Source organism: Mauremys mutica, chromosome 5, assembly GCF_020497125.1.
Source record: "Mauremys mutica isolate MM-2020 ecotype Southern chromosome 5, ASM2049712v1, whole genome shotgun sequence".
Classification (NCBI taxonomy): Eukaryota; Metazoa; Chordata; order Testudines; family Geoemydidae; genus Mauremys; species Mauremys mutica.
In genome coordinates, this window is record NC_059076.1 from 70,117,970 (window position 1) to 70,137,274 (window position 19,305).

General features: G+C 38.7%; 1 protein-coding gene across 5 annotated transcripts in view; it reads right to left on the reverse strand.

Annotated features, from left to right (window-relative positions):
• The window catches only part of MARCHF1 (membrane associated ring-CH-type finger 1), a 410,845-nt gene that overhangs the window by 251,881 nt on the left and 139,659 nt on the right, over window positions 1-19,305 (reverse strand). For 2 of the 5 annotated variants that reach the window (XM_045018075.1, XM_045018067.1), the window contains exon 1: window positions 15,057-15,433. The exons of 1 other annotated variant lie outside the window; for it this stretch is intronic. The gene's annotated coding sequence lies outside the window, so the exon portion shown is untranslated. Of the gene's footprint in view, window positions 1-15,056; window positions 15,434-19,305 lie in introns of those variants that run through there. 2 more of the 5 variants (XM_045018071.1, XM_045018074.1) reach the window with 2 other exon arrangements.

Genomic DNA, 19,305 nt, shown 5'->3' on the forward strand with positions numbered 1-19,305 from the left:
CCACTTTCTATCCACTTATTTTCCCAGTCCAGGCTGTGGTCAAAAGCCTTGCAAATCACAGAATCATAGAAATGTAGGGCTGGAAGGGACCTCAACAAGTCAACAAGACCAGCCCCTGGTGCTGAGGCAAGACCAAGTAAACCTAGACCATCCCTGAAAGGTGTTTGTCCCACCTGTTTTTAAAAACCACCAGTGATGGATTCCAGAGCCTCCCTTGGAAGCCTATTCCAGAGCTTAACTATTCTAATAGTTGAAAGTTTTTCTTAATGTCTAACCTAAATCTCCTATGCTGCAAATTAAGCCCTCTACTTCTTGTCCCACCTTCAGTAGACATGGAGAATAACTGATCAGAGTTCTCATTATAACAGCCCTTAATAAATCAGATGACTTATCAGGTCCCCCCTCAGTCTTCATTTCTCAAGACAAAACATGCCCAGGTTTTTTTTGGTTTTTTTTTGTTTGTTTTTTTTTTAAAAGTCAGGTTTTCTAAACTTTTTATCATTTTTGTTGCTCTCCTCTGGACTCTCTGCAGTTTTTCCTGAAGGATGGCACCCAAAATTGGATATAGTACTCCAGCTGAGGTCTCACCAGTGCAGAGTAGAGTGGGACAATTACCAACCATGTCTCACATACAAAACTTTTCTTAATACACCCCAGGATATTAGCCTTTTTTTGCAAATGCATCAGATTTTTGGGTCATTCAAACTGTTAACCACTATAGATTTTTTCCCAACAGTATTAACACCTAGCCAGTTTATTCCCCATTTTAAGATTTTTCCTTCCTACGTGTAGTTCTTTGCATTTGTCTTCATTAAATTTCATCTTGTTGAATTCAGACCAATTCTCAAACTTGTCAAGGCAGTTTTGAATTCTAATCCTGTCCGGCAGAATGCAGGTAAAACAGGGCAGGGGACGTACAATTCTCCCCCAAGGAGTTCAATCACAAATTTAATTAACGCATTATTTTTTAACAAGCATCATCAGTATGGAAGCATGTCCTCTGGAATGATGGCCGAAGCACGAAGAGGCATATGAATCTTTAGTGCATCTGGCACATAAATATCTTGCCAGGCCAGTTAAAATACTGCTATGCGAATGCCTGTTCCCACTTTCAGATGATATTGTAATTAAGAAGTGGGCAACATTATCTCCCATAAATGTAAACAAACTTGTTTCTCTTAGTGACTGGCTGAACAAGAAGTAGGACTGAGTGGACTTGTAGGCTCTAAAGTTTAACATTGTTTTGTTTTTTAATTCAGTTATGTAACAAAAAAACTACATTTGTAAGTTGCACTTTCATGATAAAGAGATTGCACTATGGACAGTACTTGTATGAGGTGAATTGAAAAATACTATTTCTTTTGTTTATCATTTTTACAGTACAAACATTTGTAATAAAAAATAATATAAAGTGTATTATGTGTTGTAATTGAAATAGATATATTTTAAAATGTAGAAAAACATCCAAAAATATTTAATACATTTCAATTGGTATTCTATTGTTTAACAGTGTGATTAATCATGATTTTATTAATTGTGATTAATTTTTTAAAATTAATTGTATGAGTTAACTGCGATTAATCGACAGCCCTACTTTTAACTAAATAAACCAAAGAGGAGTTTAAATGGTACCTTCCTAACATAGTTGTCAAACATTAGCCCAGTTCAGTTCTCAAACTAGCTAATAGGACAGAACTTAAATATGTAAGGAGAGGCAAACTCTGGTTCCTGCATTCAAAATGTAGAGACACGGCCCCAACTGCTAAAATCCCCCAGAATTCTTGTGAATGATAAGAATGAAAAGGTGTGGAGGAATTCAGTATCTTGGGATAAAATGGATTCTAGACTCCCAGTCTGCCCAGGCCAAATACTTTGCAATCTTTGCACAGGTTTACGAATTCCAAAATTGGCTTTGTTAACATGACAGTCTCTAGTGGACAATGCAAAAGCAACAACAATTAAAGCATAACAACAAGCCAGTCCCCTTGGTAGCTGATTGGAGGGCAAAAACCAACCAAAGCACAATGTGAAATTCACTTTGGGATGGTGGTGGGAATCCTGCCTGATCTCAAACAGCAATTAACTGAGCACAAAGCACACTAAACAAATTGACAAAACAAACATAATTGACAGGCAACTATCAACCAATCACAGTGAGCAGGATAGATCAAGAGGCACCAAACAATGACTGGACCCATCCAGGAGAAGGATTAAAAAAATGCCTCTGGGTAGTCGAAAAAAAATCAACTCCCTTGCTCTTGCAAATGGCCAACCATGACTCAAAATGGGTGTGATGGTCAAATGTTCATCCCATCCTCTAACCCAACTCCATGTGGAGCACCTAACACCAAAAAAAGAGGAGGAAGGACTCCTCACCCCTTCAAAGCTTCAAGGAGGTGTCCATTATCCTGCCAGCTCAGGTCAAAAGCACCACCTTAATAAGTAGAGTAGGCATTTACTTGCTACTATTCTAATGACTTCACCAGTTTGCATTACTGTTCTATGAGCATCTACAATAAATATTGAAGTCTAAACATTTTAGGCCACGTTTTCAAATGTGGGCACTTACTCTGTTACAACAGATTTTGAATGCCCAGGTACAGTGATCTCCCTCAAACGTTTCTTCCATTTTAAAAATTTCTAATGGTTTAAGAGAGATTCCCTATTCTTTAAATGAGAAGTAACATTGGAACCCAGTACTGTCTTTCAAAACAGAATTTTTTTAAGTGTGACCACTGTATTGTATACACAAATACTACTTTTCTGTAAGAAAATAGAAACTGAAGCCCACAACTGCTTATTATTGTGAACACAAGCACGTTTGTGTGAAAAATGAATATGTACACAAATTTAGCACAAATTTGGCCCTCTCATCAGAACAAATGGCCCTATCAGTTCAAAGAACATTCCCACTATTACAGTGGGAAAAGAGATTATTTTTAAAAGGAAAAATGTCAGAGAATACTGTGCAAAACTATCAATTTTCCACTTTGTTAACGTAAAAATGAAAAATTCTGCCAGTTTGTGAGAATTCACTAATTTGGTCCAAGGTGATATGTCACCATTTCCTCTAGCGCTCACTGCAGGGGCGGCTCTACCTTTTTGGCCGCCCCAAGCAGTCAGGCGTGGGAGGCGCCCGGGAGCCCCGGGAGCAGTGGACCTCCCGGGGGCTTGACTGGTGAGGGTCCGCTAGTCGCGCGGCTCGGCTGGACCTCCCACAGCTGCAGGCGGTTCGCTGGTCCGGCATCTGCGGTTGAGCTGCCGCAGTCATGCCTGCGGGAGGTCCAGCCGAGCCGCGGGACCAGCGAACCGTCCGCAGTCATGCCTGCGGGAGGTCCACTGGAGCCGCGGTACGAGCACCCCCTCCGCAGTCATGACTGTGGCAGGTCCACCGGTCCAGCCTGCCGCCCCCCCAGGAAAGGGCCGCCCCATGCGCGTGCTTGCCGCGCTGGGGTCTGGAGCCGGCCCTGGCTCACTGTATTCATAGCAAAAGGGACAAAATTCTGTTCTGGCATGAAGTCAGGTTTTCATGCAGTAGTTTCAGGCAAAACATTACTATTATCACTGAAAAATGGCAGTTTCTCTCTCATTCACTTTCTTTCCTTTTCCTCCCCACCTCATCCCCCACTGCCTCTCTAGCTCCTTACACTATCTTCCATGGGAAACAAAGAAACTACAATATATATGAGATGAAAGCACAAAATATTTAGCTTTTCATAAAAATAGCAAAAATATTTGAAATGTTAAATAGCAAGTATGAAATGTGCCAACAGATATTTTTCAAATATCATTTTTCAAATTTTACAGATAGGGAATAGACTAGGGATAGGGGAAGCAGCGGCTGACTGATAAACCTTGATTGCCGTCCAACGTGCTGAAATTATTCATACAGTAGTAAATGTTTGTGTGTAGCATTTGGCAGGCTTACAATAAATGGAGCCTCATAAAAGAGCAGGAAAAAAACCCGTAACTACCTCTAAGTGATAGGAAGCTGCAAGTCATATTGGTAGCTTCCACTGAGAAAAAGGTGAATATACCAAACTTCTGTGTTTAAACCATTGCATCTGAAAAAGATAATGCATTAGATATAGACACAAATTTTTCAGTGCCAGGCTCAGTGGATTATTCTCACACATCCGATTATTACTAATAGATATTGCAGTTCTAAAATGTACTATACAAAAGTGAAAGTTTACTCCAGAGATGTCTTCTGCTCTAAGAATAAGTATCCCAGATGAACTCCATCCAAGGAGGAATTGTAAATTAACTGTAAGAAACACTAAACTGGAAGAGTCTGTTCCCTTAGGCAAAAGGCTTAGAGCCCGATTCAACACTGCCTTACACCTTGTGTCATCATCAACATCTGGGCAAGGTGGTGTTAAATCCTATCAAATCAAATGATGAGTTTTACACACACTTGTATAGGTGTAAATAACACAGGGTGCAAGGCAGAAAAGAATCAGACCTGATTTCTACAGTGGAGAGGGTAAAACCCAAGACAACAAAACAAAAGAGTGTGACTTTTCCTTCCATTTATATACAATAAGGTGAGTAATAAAATACAATCAATTAATAGTTTACCTTTCAAATTTTTTTGTTACATATTTTTTTTGTAATTCTTACAATGTTTCTTTTTAGGACGGTCAATTAATCGCAGTTAACTCATGCAATTAACTCAAAAATATTAATCATGATTAAAAAAATGAATCACAATTAATCACAGTTTTAATCGCACTGTTAAACAGTAGAATACCAATTGAAATGTATTAAATATTTTTGGATTTTTTTCTATATTTTACTATTACAACACAGAATACAAAGTGTACAGTGCTCAATTATTTTTTATTACAAATATTTGCACTATAAAAATGATAAACAAAAAATAGGTTTTTTTCAATTCACCTCTGCAAGTACTGTAGTGCAATCTCTATAGTGAAAGTGAAACTTACAAATGTATTTGAAAAATGTTGAAAACATCCAAAAATATTTAAACGGTATTCTCTGATTGTTTAATCACATTTTTTTAAAGTGCTTGATAGCCCTACTTCCTTTATTGCATTATAATTTTTTTTTAGTGCCGACGTGGAAGTTTCAATGTATACAATTAAATAATAGAAAAGCCTTAAAAGTAGTAATCTTGAAAAACACGTCACCATTTCTGTAGCAAAGGTACAAAGCACAAACTTCCCAGTTTGTTCCCAAAGCTGGAGTTATTGTTTCCATAACAAAGCTGTTTATAATGGAGAAGAATTGTGGGTAGCCTGGAGAGCACATCACCAGCCTTCCAATTTCCAGAACGGAACCCAATCAAAACAGCTCCATTGAAGAGCCAGATTTATGCACTAGAACAGTGTTTGGGGTAGACCTCAACTATGCCCTTGCCTAGACTTTCAGGCCATAATCAGGCACCTCTCTGAAGTGCAAGTTAATGAAAGACCATGATCCAATATAAACAAAAACATATTTATTATCTAATGAGAGGGAAAAGCTTCCACCATTTATCAGTAAAGCAAATATTTGTTGTGCATATGTGGACAAGCAAACTTTTCCTTTTATTGTTGTTCTTACCAGTGACCAATTTATACTGTTATTCCAGCAAACTAATCTCAAACTAAGCAGGAAAATGCCAATTATTCTTAAAACTATTTAAAATCTCAGACAAATGTTAAAGTGAAATCTAAATGAAAGTAAATCCAAAGTAAGATGTTCTTCATACATTTTTAAACTTAGACTGAACAAACCCACTTCAAATGATTGCTACTGGGAGTTCCAGAGCTATCAGGAATTATAACTACAGACTTTCTCCACAAGGCTTGCAGGCAAACTTCAGAAGTAGCAAGAAATCTGCCTCATCAGATTTTAAGCACAGACTATGAATGTAGAGAAAGAAGGAGGCTAGTGAGATATGGGATCTAAAGCTTCAAATTGTTTATCAGTGAGAAACACAATTTTTTCCTATTTGGCAAACCCCCAATGCATGGTAACTCAAATTGGTGAAATGTGCTACTATCACCTCCTTTTCATAAGGAGCCTGACTGTCATACTCGGTAGCCACTGGCATTTATGTAGTCTTATCAGGCAAAGCAGCCAGTGAGGAATTGTTATAGTTCTACAGGAAGCTAATAAAAGCACAGCAAGCAATCTCCTATTTCCTTACTGCTAACTGAAGAACTATTTGCCATTCAAAGGAATATCAAGCAGCAACAAGGAGTCAAAAATGGTTAGAACAGAAGAACTAAGTTTTCTTTTTTCAGTTTCATAAAATTTGCTGACATCCAGGTCCACCATAACTGACCAACACAATACTAATACCAAGACTGCAGGACAAGAATCAGAAGGGTTAAATAAGGATTTACCTTTACAAAGCACCTTAAATCTAGAAGAATCCTAAGTACTTCACAAACCAATTTACATACTATACTTACTTTAATTACAAGAAATGACTAACTTAGCTACATAAAACTACATAAAAATTTGGTCAGGAAATGAAGAATAGCTTATAATTGCATTTACAGATGGAATTCAATGTAACAATGTAATTGTTGAAATTAGAACGTTTCCAAGAAAATTGGGCTAACTCCCCAACTCTTGTGAGACAACAATAGACGTCAGAGATTTGGTTTTATGATTTATCCATAAGATGGCACCTCCAGCAGTACAGTATGTTCTATACCAGGCTGGAGCATTTGCTCACCACAGATTAAAAAGAAATCATGTTGCCTAGAGTTGCCAATGCCATTTTCTGCAACCCTAGCTAGCACGTTTGAGTACTTTTGCTCTATCCTCTCAAATAAAAATAATCATCTTCGAGTGTTTGTGATTTTGTAACCCTCGACTAGCTGATCTACAAAGATAATAACCCCCGGCCCAATACTTCTGGTAACTAATTTGTATGAGTTAGCAGGCAATAAATGAGGGACGGCAACAAGGCTGCCTGTTAAATTACACAGATGCCAACACTGGGAACAGAATTTAAGAACTTCAACAACACAAGTATCTGCCATCTAAGCTGAAGAATAATTTCATTAATTGTCAGTACTATTAGGGCTTTTGTATCCTTGCCCACATGCTAGAAGGTGACAATCATCAACAATTTAGCAGGCCTGATTCCATCCAGCAGAGCGGACAACCATGGTACTCTGATATTACCTCATTTTTATTAGTACCTGATTAATTGCATCCACAATTTTCAATAACCTAACTTAGGCATATCAGCAGCTGCTTTGATTTTTCCCCTTAAGTAATCATTAAAATAGCTGTTACACTTAATTGGGAACTACATACAGAACTATTTGGTACTTGAAACCAAAGGTAAAAATCACAGATATAGATATATATTCTCAGCTGCAAAATTAGAATAAATTATATTTAAATGTAATTTTTAAGATGAAGAGATACATGGTTTTACTTATGTAATTAACAGTGAGAATACTGTACAGATGCACATGACCACATCATTTTCTTTAGTATGCAGCTAAATATATGCTACTTACCAAATATTATCATTGTATATTTTTAAAGGAATCTTCCTTTTTATTTGAGTAATTGTAGCTTATGTAAAGGGAATCCAGTTTATGTTCAGCAAGAACATTCAGTTACTAGCATCCTCTTCACAAAGCATGTCAATAACTTCTAAGCTATTTGTGAGCTTTAAGGTAAATGTTAGCAGTTACTCTAGGTTGGCATTTGCAATCACCATTAGATGTCAGCTTGATTTCTCACTTGAACAGAAGAGATCTGTTTAGAAAAATAGTATATGCTCTCTACACAAAACTGATGCAAAACATTTCAGTAACAGACTTATTAGAATGCAATTTTCTTTTAAAATACAGATCATAGAATATCAGGGTTGGAAGGGACTTCAGGGGCTCATCTAATCCACCCCCTGCTCAAAGCAGGACCAATCCCCAACTAAATTATCCCAGCCAGGGCTTTGTCAAGCCTGACCTTAAAAAGTCTAAAGAAGGAGATTCCACCACCTCCCTAGGTAACCCATTCCAGTTCTTCACCACCCTCCTAGTGAAAAAGTTTTTCCTAATATCTAACCTAAACCTCCCCCTCTGCAACTTGAGACCATTACTCCTTGTTCTGTCATCTTCTACCAATGAGAACAGTCTAGACCCATCCTTTTTGGAACCCCCTTTCAGGTAGTTGAAAGCAGCTATCAAATCCTCCCTCATTCTTTTCTTCTGTAGACTAATCCTAGTTCCCTCAGCCTCTCCTCACAAGTCATGTGCTCAAGTCCCCTAATCATTTTTGTTGCCCTTCGCTGGACTCTTTTCAATTTTTCCACATCCTTCCTATAGTGTGGGGCCCAAAACTAGACACGGTATTCCAGATGAGGCCTCACCAATGCCTAATAGAGCGGAATGATCATGTCCCTCCATCTGCTGGCAATGCTCCTACTTATACAGCCCAAAATACCATTAGCCTTCTTGGCAACAAGGGCACGCTGTTGACTCATATCCAGCTTCTCATCCACTGTAAACCGTAGGTCCTTTTCTGCAGAACTGCTGCCTAGTCACTCAGTTCCTAGTCTGTAGGAGTACATGGGATGCTTCCGTCCTAAGTGCAGGACTCTGCACTTGTCCTTGTTGAACCTCATCAGATATAGACTTAATAAAAAGCATAACATGTTCAAATTCAAATATCAAACTGTCTCAGGCTCCCTGTTGGCCAAATTCTGCCTCTACTAACATGCCAGGGCTAAAAAGCTGCAGATCTGTCACCATTCTGACGTATATGAGATTATATGATATGTGAGAGACGCATTGATGGGACACAAATAGAGACTTAGCATCCTTTGTGCACCACAGAATAATGTGCTAGTATATTCCATGATAAACCATGGAAGAGAGATTGCACTTATACAGATTGATGCACATGTTCCTACAGTCCATGGGTTGTAATCACAGATGCAAAACAGCTATACTGGTGTTCCATACCCTGTTGTCAAATTGGTGGGGAGGAAGGGAAGTTTCGTCTTCTCCCCACCACTAACCTCTCTACAGGAATTCTGTGCAAAGCTTTGTCCGGGGTGTGACAGTGTACTCCATAAGGCTTTATGAGGTGGGGGTGCTCATAAATGTATGTATGATATAACTGGAATAGGGTTTTGCTGCATATGCCATGTAACATATCTATGTAAAGGTTATGTTTATCCTAGTTGTATGTAGGCACCATTTATGTGCTCAAAGTTATGAACATTGGCTGTATAATTGCTTGATTTCTAAGTAGCCTTAGTTAAAACATTTTGTCATTCCTTGGGAAAGGAATGTGCTCAATTAGGAAGCATTTAATAGACAAAAGAGCTTGGAAGACTCCAATCCACATAAGAAGTCTACCTGAGGACATTCAAGGTAGCATGTGAGTAATGGCTGCTCCTTGCAAGTCCTGAGTCATGCATGGGCAGGTGACTTGCCCATGTGATTCCAAATCTCCATTTTGTGACTGGATTCTACACAGGGTGAGGAGGGGGGTCTCCACCCACAAGAGAGAGTCTATTTAAATCCCTGGGAGACCCTTCCATGTGGTATTCAGCTGGCTAAAGAAGGAGCCTCTCCATTCCCCCCCCCCCCCCCCAGGATACTTAAAGGAAACTGGAACAAAGGACAGTAACTACAGGGGGTGTGAGTGATTGCTGTACCCAGGCTAAAAAGAGATTAGGCTGTAAAAGGGAGCATTCTGGAACTGGTGAGGATCCTATCTGTATCTAGTTTGAATAGACATAGATTTGCGCATTTTATTTTATTTTGCTTGGTAACTTACTTTTTTCTGTCTGTTACTACTTGGAACCACTTAAATCCTACTTTCTGTATTTAATAAAATCACTTTTTACTTATTAGTTAACTCAGAGTATGTATTAATACCTGGGGGAGCAAACAGATGTGCATATCTTTCTATCAGTGTTACAGAGGGCGAACAATTTATGAGTTTACCCTGCATAAAGCTTTATACAGGGTAAAATGGATTTATTTGGGTTTAGACCCCATTGGGAGTTGGGCATCTGGGTGCTAAAGACAAGCATACTTCTGTGAGCTGTTTTCAGGTAAACCTGCAGCTTTGGGGCAGGTAATTCAGACTCTGGGTCTTTGTTGAGGTAGACAAGAGTGTCTGGCTCAGCAAGACAGGGTGCTGAAGTCCTAAGCTGGCAGGGAAAACAGGGATAGAAGTAGTCTTGGCACATCGGTTGGCAGCTCCCAAGGGGATTCCTGTGATCCAACCCGTCACACGGGGGACTAGTTTTTGTCCTGTAGCTCTGCCTGGGTAGCATACTTTACAGGAATATTAATTTGTAGTAATCTTAAGTATAAAGTTAACTATTTACCAGAAAGTTACCAATGGTATTTCTCCTTTGCAAAGAAAGGAAAATAACCATGGAAACTCTAATGATGTGGTATTGTCACAGGCCCAAGAGCTCCTTCCCTCAGGGGGTCCCATGGGAAGGCAAATCAACATTGTATGTTACTAACGCGGTTGTAAGCATCCATGCCAGGGAAAGAATTTGGTTTGGTTGTGGTTACCATTTTCTCTAGTCATTCATGCTACTTATCATTATCCTCTATAATTACAATTCATACATTCACTCAATAAACAAAAAGGGTGATAGTTTGTTTCCCACAGTGGCAGCAGTAGCTTATTCTTCTCTGTAAGCTCTAGATTGGTGTTATATATTGTGTCAGATAAGCTTCATTTAGTTGCTTTGGCTAAATTACTCTAACACATACAAATTACATTTTCAAGCTCATTTTTCCTGCCTGGGGGCAAACCATGCCTATGCAAAGTCAGCCATAGATGGAGACTCCTTTAGGCACCCATAAGTGTAGGACCTTGGTTAGTCAAAAGAATTTATCATAAGGGAATGTAAGCATCTCTTGCTCATCTACCCTGGGTTTTTGAAGACACATCCATAGCACTTCTTTTGCCTGTCATCACAGGAAAGGAAATCCAACAGCTCCCAGGCACAGCTGCACATAGTACTATCATTATGAGGTCTATTCTGCCGATCTCAACTCATTGATGTCAAAACTTTTGAAAATCTAGGCAAGTTTATGGTGCTCAATTTCAGACAGTGGGGCCCTGATTTTTAGGACTGTTGAGGAGTCACAGCTTCAATTGATTTTAACAGTTCAGTTTGGACACACACACACAGAGGCCTAAAACATAAGTGGACTCCTTTGAAAATGTAGGCTTCCGTGTTTTTCCATTTGCATGTGGGATGCTGCACATACAAGTTAGGAGTTTTGGTTTACCTAGAGTTTTGGGGTTTTTTTAGAAATGAGTACACAGAAATTTTACATTATGTCTATAAACCAGAATTCTAACATAACTATAGGTCTCTCAGGGCCTAAAATATATAGTAGCAAATTCATCTGTCTTGCAATTTCCCTAAAGTCAATGGAATTACATCCAGAAAGAATTTGGCTTATTCTCACACACAGGCATAAGGCAAAATATTTATTTGCACTGTAGCTTTTCAGAAAAAATGTACATTGAGAAAAATCAATTTAACCATGAAATATATTTAAAAAAATCACTTACAAGTTTTAGAATGGCTGCCTACAACCACCAATTCATTCCTCATTATTTGCCAGTACTCTTTTTTAGACAGCGTTGGTGGAGGAAGAGATTGAGAAGAAGGACACGTAAAACTTGATCAACTAAACTTTTTGGGCCAGAGCCTGTCCTGCATTTTTTAATGAAAAGCTGCCCTAAAGGCTTCAGGCTACTATAAATTGCTTCTTGGAACAATACCAGTGCCCCGTGGCCTCAGGATTTGGACGGCAGTGCAAAACTGGCCCCAAACCACGTTTTTCCTCCACTTTTCTCCTGAACTGCGCAATGCGCACAAAGAATGGACCTGGCTCTTTATTATTAAATTTTATGTAGAACCCTACTGTTAACCATGACTTCAACAATACACAGTGAGATAAGCTGACCAGAAAATGTGTTATGTGGCTAAAAAAAGAGTTGAGCATATTTGAATAGCACCCACACTTTTACTCCTACAAAGAAATTGCACATCACGCTCTCAAGAGGCAGGCCACTTTGCAAACATACCCTCATATGTTATACTGTGTTGGTGCTCCCAATACTGCTAGAATATTCATGTGGTTGAGGGCTCTAAGTAACCCTGCACTTACTGATATTATGGATAATGTTTCCGTATCAGTCAACCACCTGGTCTTAAAAGTGGAAAATCCTTTACTGAAGTAAAACGTTCAGGGGAAGTGCTCCCAGGAGAGATTAGAAACATGTAGTGGTGCCAGCAGTGGTGGGTCTTGAACTTCGCATAGTTCTGAGGTCCTTCTGTTGGCTCAACCAGTATACACTTGCCCTTCACGCTACTGCACACTGTGAGCTAGTAACACTCGTTCTCTCACTGCAGCCAGCCACATGAATAGACAGGGATGGAAAGGTTCCTCCATAATCTCTAATGCAGCAATTGGGGAACCCAAGAGAGTTCCCTACCCACCACTTGTTAGAGGACATACACCTTCTACGCCCACATAGTAGCCAGGGATTATGGAGCATCTTTCGGACCCTACTCAGGAAATAAGAAGGTGCATTTCCCTGTTTTACTAAACTAGCTTTCTGGTTCTACCACCCAAGAAGATCTTTCTAATGGCTAGAGGACAGTGGCTTTCAAAGACTCTTTCCTGTCAAATAAAAAAAAATAAAACACAACCTGCTGGTGGAAAAGGAGGGGAAGCAACTACTCAGAGGCCCCTAAAGACCCAGGGGAAGGATAGAGGGTATTAATATACCTCATGAGCCTACTGGAGACAAAAATAAGATGTGGAATGGGATGGGATGCAGGAAGGTTTCTAGGTGAGAGTGGGAGAGAACAGAGGAGAGAGAGCGAGAACAGCTAGAAGGACAAAGGACTGTTTCTGTGAACCCAAACATTAGCCCACTTCAGCACAATGCTGATGAACCTCAGATACCCACAAACACAGAAGAATCCAAACCAAGCATACATTTAAGATATGCTTAGGGTTTTAGCTGAATAGTTTCAATTGCCCTGTTCAAAGGCCTTCAGCTCTGGAAAAACATCCCTACCACTTGATCTAAAGGAGAATCTCCATTAGCTGTTAGTAGTATTAGGTCTTTTATCCTGCGTAAATTGTGGCTACGGACAGAGGGAGGACCATATAGTTGAGCAGATCAGACATGCTGTCCAGCAGAGGACAGTTCTGAATATGCATTTTAACCAATACTCTGCAACAGGCACAGTTTTTTTTAAAAAATTAAAACTAATTAAACGTTCATGAATCTAATAAATTCTGCAAACTAGTTTGCTCTTCCCAACTATACATCTGTATGAAAAACCTGCAAATGTTTGTACTCAGAGGTATCTGATTCTTTCCAAAATGATTTGGTTCAGCCCTTCACAGGACAAAAATGACCCACGGTGGAGCACAAGACAATTCTACTGATTCTAATGAACTCTGTGTGGATGTTAAACAAATGTGTTACTCTGTCAAAAATAATTTAAATCAAAAATTAGAAAAGCTACTTTATTCTAGGTATCATTTTACATTTTAGATTTCCATATATGCAATCTTAATTTGAACACTTTCCACTTCACTCTTTATCACTATTATGGAAAAAATTAGTTTGTTCCAAGTGCACAAAACTCTAGGCATTATCAAGTTTGATAAACACTGATTAGCACAGTGCATTTGGAAAAAGATACTTTTTTTTCCCCACTTCTAGGGAAGGACATTGTCAAGGATATTCTTCGCTAAAATTTAAAATTAGAAAACAATGACTGCTACGTTTGTCTTAAGCCAATTACCAGACCGAAAGTTTCTTAGTCTAAAATCAGTCAACAAATCAACCAGTATTTTCCACCATTGCACAACAATCCTAGAAACATCAGCATCTGTTAGTCTCTAAAATTATTTCTTGAAAACAAAGTCATACAAATGATTAAAAAGGAGGGGGGGGGCTTGTAAACACCACTTCTCTTTGGAAATTCAGTGAACTTTATTACTTTTCTCCCAGTTCATCATTAAAATATTCTCATATGTTTTCTCCACAGCCACACTTGTTTTCCAGATAGAAAGATTAACATCCAGAACAGAAAAAAAATGTTTAATGATTAATTGGGACTATATACCAAGCAAAAAGTGTTTAAGGGGGCTGGGCAGCTTTAGCTGCTACAGTATTTATTTCTGATATCCTCTCAGCCTTGCTTTGTTTTGTATGGTGTCACCTACTGCTGATAGGTATTTTAAACTAGAATCTCTGCCACTCACCAACAAAACACTTTTCAAAACTTAGAAACAATTGTGTAGATTTACACATTTTATGTGCATCTTTTTCATTATATTTTGATCCAAGACTGTTCTCTTAAATAGGCAAAACCTGATTATTAATACTGGTGGAATAATATTTGTTGCTTTTTAATCATCTTTTTCATGAAAGGCAGGGGACAATGGATGAAAAACAAAAACTGATGCATTTTAAATGAAAATGTAGACTAATTTGTAGGCTATAGAACTTGTGCCTATGTTTAATACAAGGAGTACATGCATATTAGTGAAACAGACTTTAGCATTAACACAATAAATATGTTTTCCCTTAAAGAGGAATCTTTCTAAGCTATTCCTTGTCCCCCCCCAAAAAAAACTAGGAACAAGAAACTATAATGTTCAAACTGCCTTGACATCTGAAAATCTGCACATGTATACGGAATAATATCCATTGTCTTTCAATGCTAGTGGGCTATAAAGCTCATAAAAGAGTTAAGCATTGAAATATTTAAATAAAACGTAACAAAAAACATGCCACTGGCACTGCAATTTGCAACCTCCTCTTTCAGCAATAACTCTAAATATTTATAAACCCCCACCCCCATAATTCAGAGATGCATTTTAGTCTATTATTATTAGTTTTATAGGAATTCAATTTCAGTCTGCTAAAGCATGCTGTGATCATGTTCGTGCTGGTCCAAAGCTACAGCACAGTACATCCTGTTGAGCAGACAGAAATGCTAGCTACTGTGGATTGGCTTTTCCTATTGTATCAAATCAAAACCTTCCTCTTACCTCGACTTCCTTGCTCTTCTCTTTGTTTCTGCCCATTGAACTTCTCCCATTGCTGGCAGTCTCCCGCGCTGGGACTACAGAAATCTGTTGGAGGGGCATTTTGACAGTTCTGCAGGTTGCCAATACCTGATTGGATGCCTTATATCTTCACTCCCCCAGAGTAGCCCACCTGTATAATTGTTCATATCCTGGCTTTGCCAAGCTCAGTTTCTAAATAAAAAGGGGAAAATATTATTTGAGACACTGTAGCACAAGCCAGAGTCTTCCATCAAAAAAGTAAAGCAAACCACATTTCGGAAAGAAAAAAAACTGCACAACCTAATAATCCAGAGAGTTTTGCATTCTCAGACAGACGAGTTACTGCAAGTAATAACTACTCTGCCTTGTCACTGGAGCACCCCTTTCCCCCCCCCCAGAGCATTGTGGGAGACAATTCAATTTCTATGCTACCTAATAACTGTCATGGAAACCAAGGAAACCTAGGTCTCACAGGCCCTTATTAGCAACTGCTTCCCTTTAATGGCACAGACTCCCACATTTGCAGCGGCTGCCACTTCTGCTTTTGTTTCCTGGCTGATTCCACAGGAGTCCACTAAGCACCCAGAGACACTGTATCGAGCTGACTAGGTAAATAAGCATAAGTCGAAAGGCTTAGTGTCCTATTCTGGAGCCAAATCTCCTCCTTGAAAAGCACGGATATCTTGCTGTGTCCTTCATGCGTCCACAATAATCTGCTTAGGTCAAAGGATGTGCCTTGAAATGAAGAGCAGCAGAGAGCGAATGAGGTGTAAAAAGGAAGACAAGACTGGGAGCAATTGCAAATGTGCCTTTCAGTGGTTGGTAGTAAGAATTTAACCCTTTCCCACACCTTTCTTTCTCTGAGACAGCACCAGAAGCAAGCTCAGCAGGATAAGTCACAGACACAGAACAGAGCACACATGGCAGTTTTACACTTACACATGCATTCTGAAAGATAATTTGCATGAATTTTTTACACCCAATAGCTGCTGCTCCTCTCAGGTTCCAGAAACAAAACCAAGGAAACTGTTTCTTCTCCCCGTCTTAAATTACAGAACAATAGAAGCAGTCCTCAAGTGTCATATTACACAAAAGGGTATGAAAAGCAAAGCTGTTTTAGAAATTTCTCCCTCTTCAGAGTACTTTGATATATCTATTTCTAAAAACATTTTTTTAAACTTCTTAAGGTATAAGAAACAACTTAGCCTAGAACACAGCAAAACATATTCTAAGCAGTGCTTCGATAACAGTTATGGGTGCAATAGAGAAAAATATAGACCAAGCAAGTACCAAAGTCTTTTACGGGCAACTTACACATTAGGTAATATGTGAACAGGCTGTACCACATATGTTTAAATATATCCTGAAACAGGTAGTTGAGTTTTTACTTATATCAATAAGGCAGCTTATGTATATATATTGGATCTCATTATTTATAATTTTGTGAAGAGATTCTCTTAACACCTTTTTCTTTACTGTGTCAACTACTCTCTCTCACTTTATTGGATTAAATTAGCCTACTGGAAAGTGCCCAAAAATAAAAGTTAAGGCCTGGTTCACCATTGCATTACTCCAGTTGTGCACCAGTGATTTCAATGGAGTTACACTTGCATAAAACTGGAATAACGTGAAGGTGAATGAATCTCTTAGCAGTCCTATTGGAAGGCATGCATATGTGTTACACCCTTTCTGTGGAAGCTGCACAAAATATACTGATATGCAGGGGAGACATATTTACACTAAATACAAATGAAATCTATTTGCATTCCCATATTTCCTTTAAACTTTTGATTCCTTTATTGGATTTTCCACCTATTTACATCCAATTCACATATTTTACATTTTAAAATTAGTTTGAAAAACTTAGACCTCAAAACACATACAACAAAGGGGGATCTTTTCTGAACTTGGAATATAAACTAGAAAAATACTGGGATTTAAGCAAAGCACAACTAGAAACAGTTTACGAAAACAGTTCTATACATGGATTAAGTACTTTAATGGCATTCCAAGACAAGTAATACTGTATACCATATTGTTGATCTTAGTTTATTCATATTAAGTAATATTGTTGTCTAAGGCTAATGAATCCTTATCAGCTTGCCAAAAGTTTTAAGTCTCTAGACAAACTATCTTCCTGCTCTTAAAATCTATAGGATTAGGAAGCCCTGAATCTAGGTCTGCTTTGTCATGATAGTCATCCACCTCTTTCTTAATGCAATGGCAGAACTTTATTATTTGTGTGAGAGACCTGAAAGTGAATTTTCCAGTAAAGAGCAGAGTCCACATCTGCTTCTTTAATTAAAAAAAAAAAGCTAACTTCGCTTTTGATGCAATACCACTCTAATTCTTCATTTTAAAGAATCTGTACTGAGATTCAAATCAGAGATTTCTAGGTTAACCAGTAATCCATTTAAGCCCATCCAGATCTCTCTCAGTTAACCAGAAAAAGAGCTTACAGGATATGACAAGCAGTTCTTGGTAAGCTTGACTTCTCCCCCCACCTCACCGCAACCTATTTAGTTTATTAACCCCCAGTTTATTCTAAAACAGAAAGTCAGATCTAAATCAAGGCAGGTGTCTTTTATAGGCACAGGTTAGTTGCTGTACTGCAACTAAAATACACCCCATCCTCTTCTTTTTCCTGAAATGTCAATGACAGATTTTAGGATGGAATATTTTACCCTTTCAGTGGCTGTCCCATTAATAAGAGGAAGCCTATTGCGACTTCTTTGCCACGTGTACTGTTGTGGGGTCTAGAGCTGATGTTCTACCCCAAATCACAATCCTTTGGTCCACCTTTGCTTTCTCATTATGTACAGTATTTGTTCACAAATTTGAAAATGTAATATTTTAAAATATATTAAATATTTATTTCAAAGAACACCCCATGATCTCTGAACAGGAACATCCTATCTAAACCACTTCTTGAAAAGATAATATTGATTTGTATTTATAGCATATTTTAGCCAGAGTGACTCTTGGCCTTCTGAAGTGATTTACAGTCTTACAGATACACCCAAGAATCACTTCACATCTCACTGAAATGCAGTTTCATCTGGGGTTAGACACTACACAAGAGGAGTGCAGGATAGGAAGTGCAACTACAAGGGAAATATTAGGTAGCTGGTATGTAAACTGTGTGCCAGATTTGGAAACCCTTCCCCAACCTAAATAGACCCTTATGCCATGAACAGGCCCACTGAAATCATTGAGACTTAGGACAGCCAGATGTCTGGTTTTCTACCAGAAAGTCTGGTCGAAAGGGGACTTGAGGGTGTCTGGTCAGATCTACTCACACCTAAAGTCCAGTTACTGCATGTGGGGGAGGCCTGTATTCCTGAGTTGGGAGGAATGAGTTTCATCTCCTCAAAAACTGCACAGCAGGGCAGCATAAATTCTGGCATTATTTTTTAAAGACAAACTTCACAGATGCCAAAGAAGTCAGTTTAGACGCTGTGTCAGCACTTCACTTTATTAACTACCTAAAACTTCTGTAATAAACTTGTAGAGATGTGTTTACTAAGAGTTGGATAAATGTAGTTCAGATGATGTTTCCAGGGTTTGACTGGAAAATCTGCTGCCAAAATTTTATAGCAAACACCATATGCATTTTGTTCCAAGGAATCTGTGGTTGCTCCATAAATACCCAGGGTCTACTTGCAAAATAGAAGAGCTATGCACAAGCTATGCTCATTTTGCTCTCTACTATTTTATCTCCCTTAAATGCTGTTTTTCTATGTGACTTTGGCAACAGCCTTTTTTCACATGGAAAAAAGTAGTAAAGTCCAAAATTTCACATGAAAGTGCTATACCAACTAGTTTGGGCCTTTTGTGCATGGAGAGGGGGAGGGAGGTTAGTTAGTTAAGTAGAGAGAGACTTTGAACTTCTATTAAAAACATTGCTCTCTCTTCCTTTTTCCCTACTCCCTGCAACTAAGGTATTGATTAAATCACAGCAGTACTTCTTTTATAAGATGTCCAAATCCATTCCTTCCTCTTCTTCTCTGCCATTAACTCTGGATCCATAACCTAGTCACCTCTTCCTTCAGCTACTTCAGCATCTCCATTGCTGGCCTCCTGGATTCAGACACCCGTTTCCTTCAAATCTATTTAGCTGCAGCACACTGAAGTAATCTTCTTTTCTCACTGCTTTGTCTAGCTCCCCTTAATTCCCCCTTCTCTACATATTTGATTTCCTGAACTGGTTTCCTATTTCTATAAGCATCAG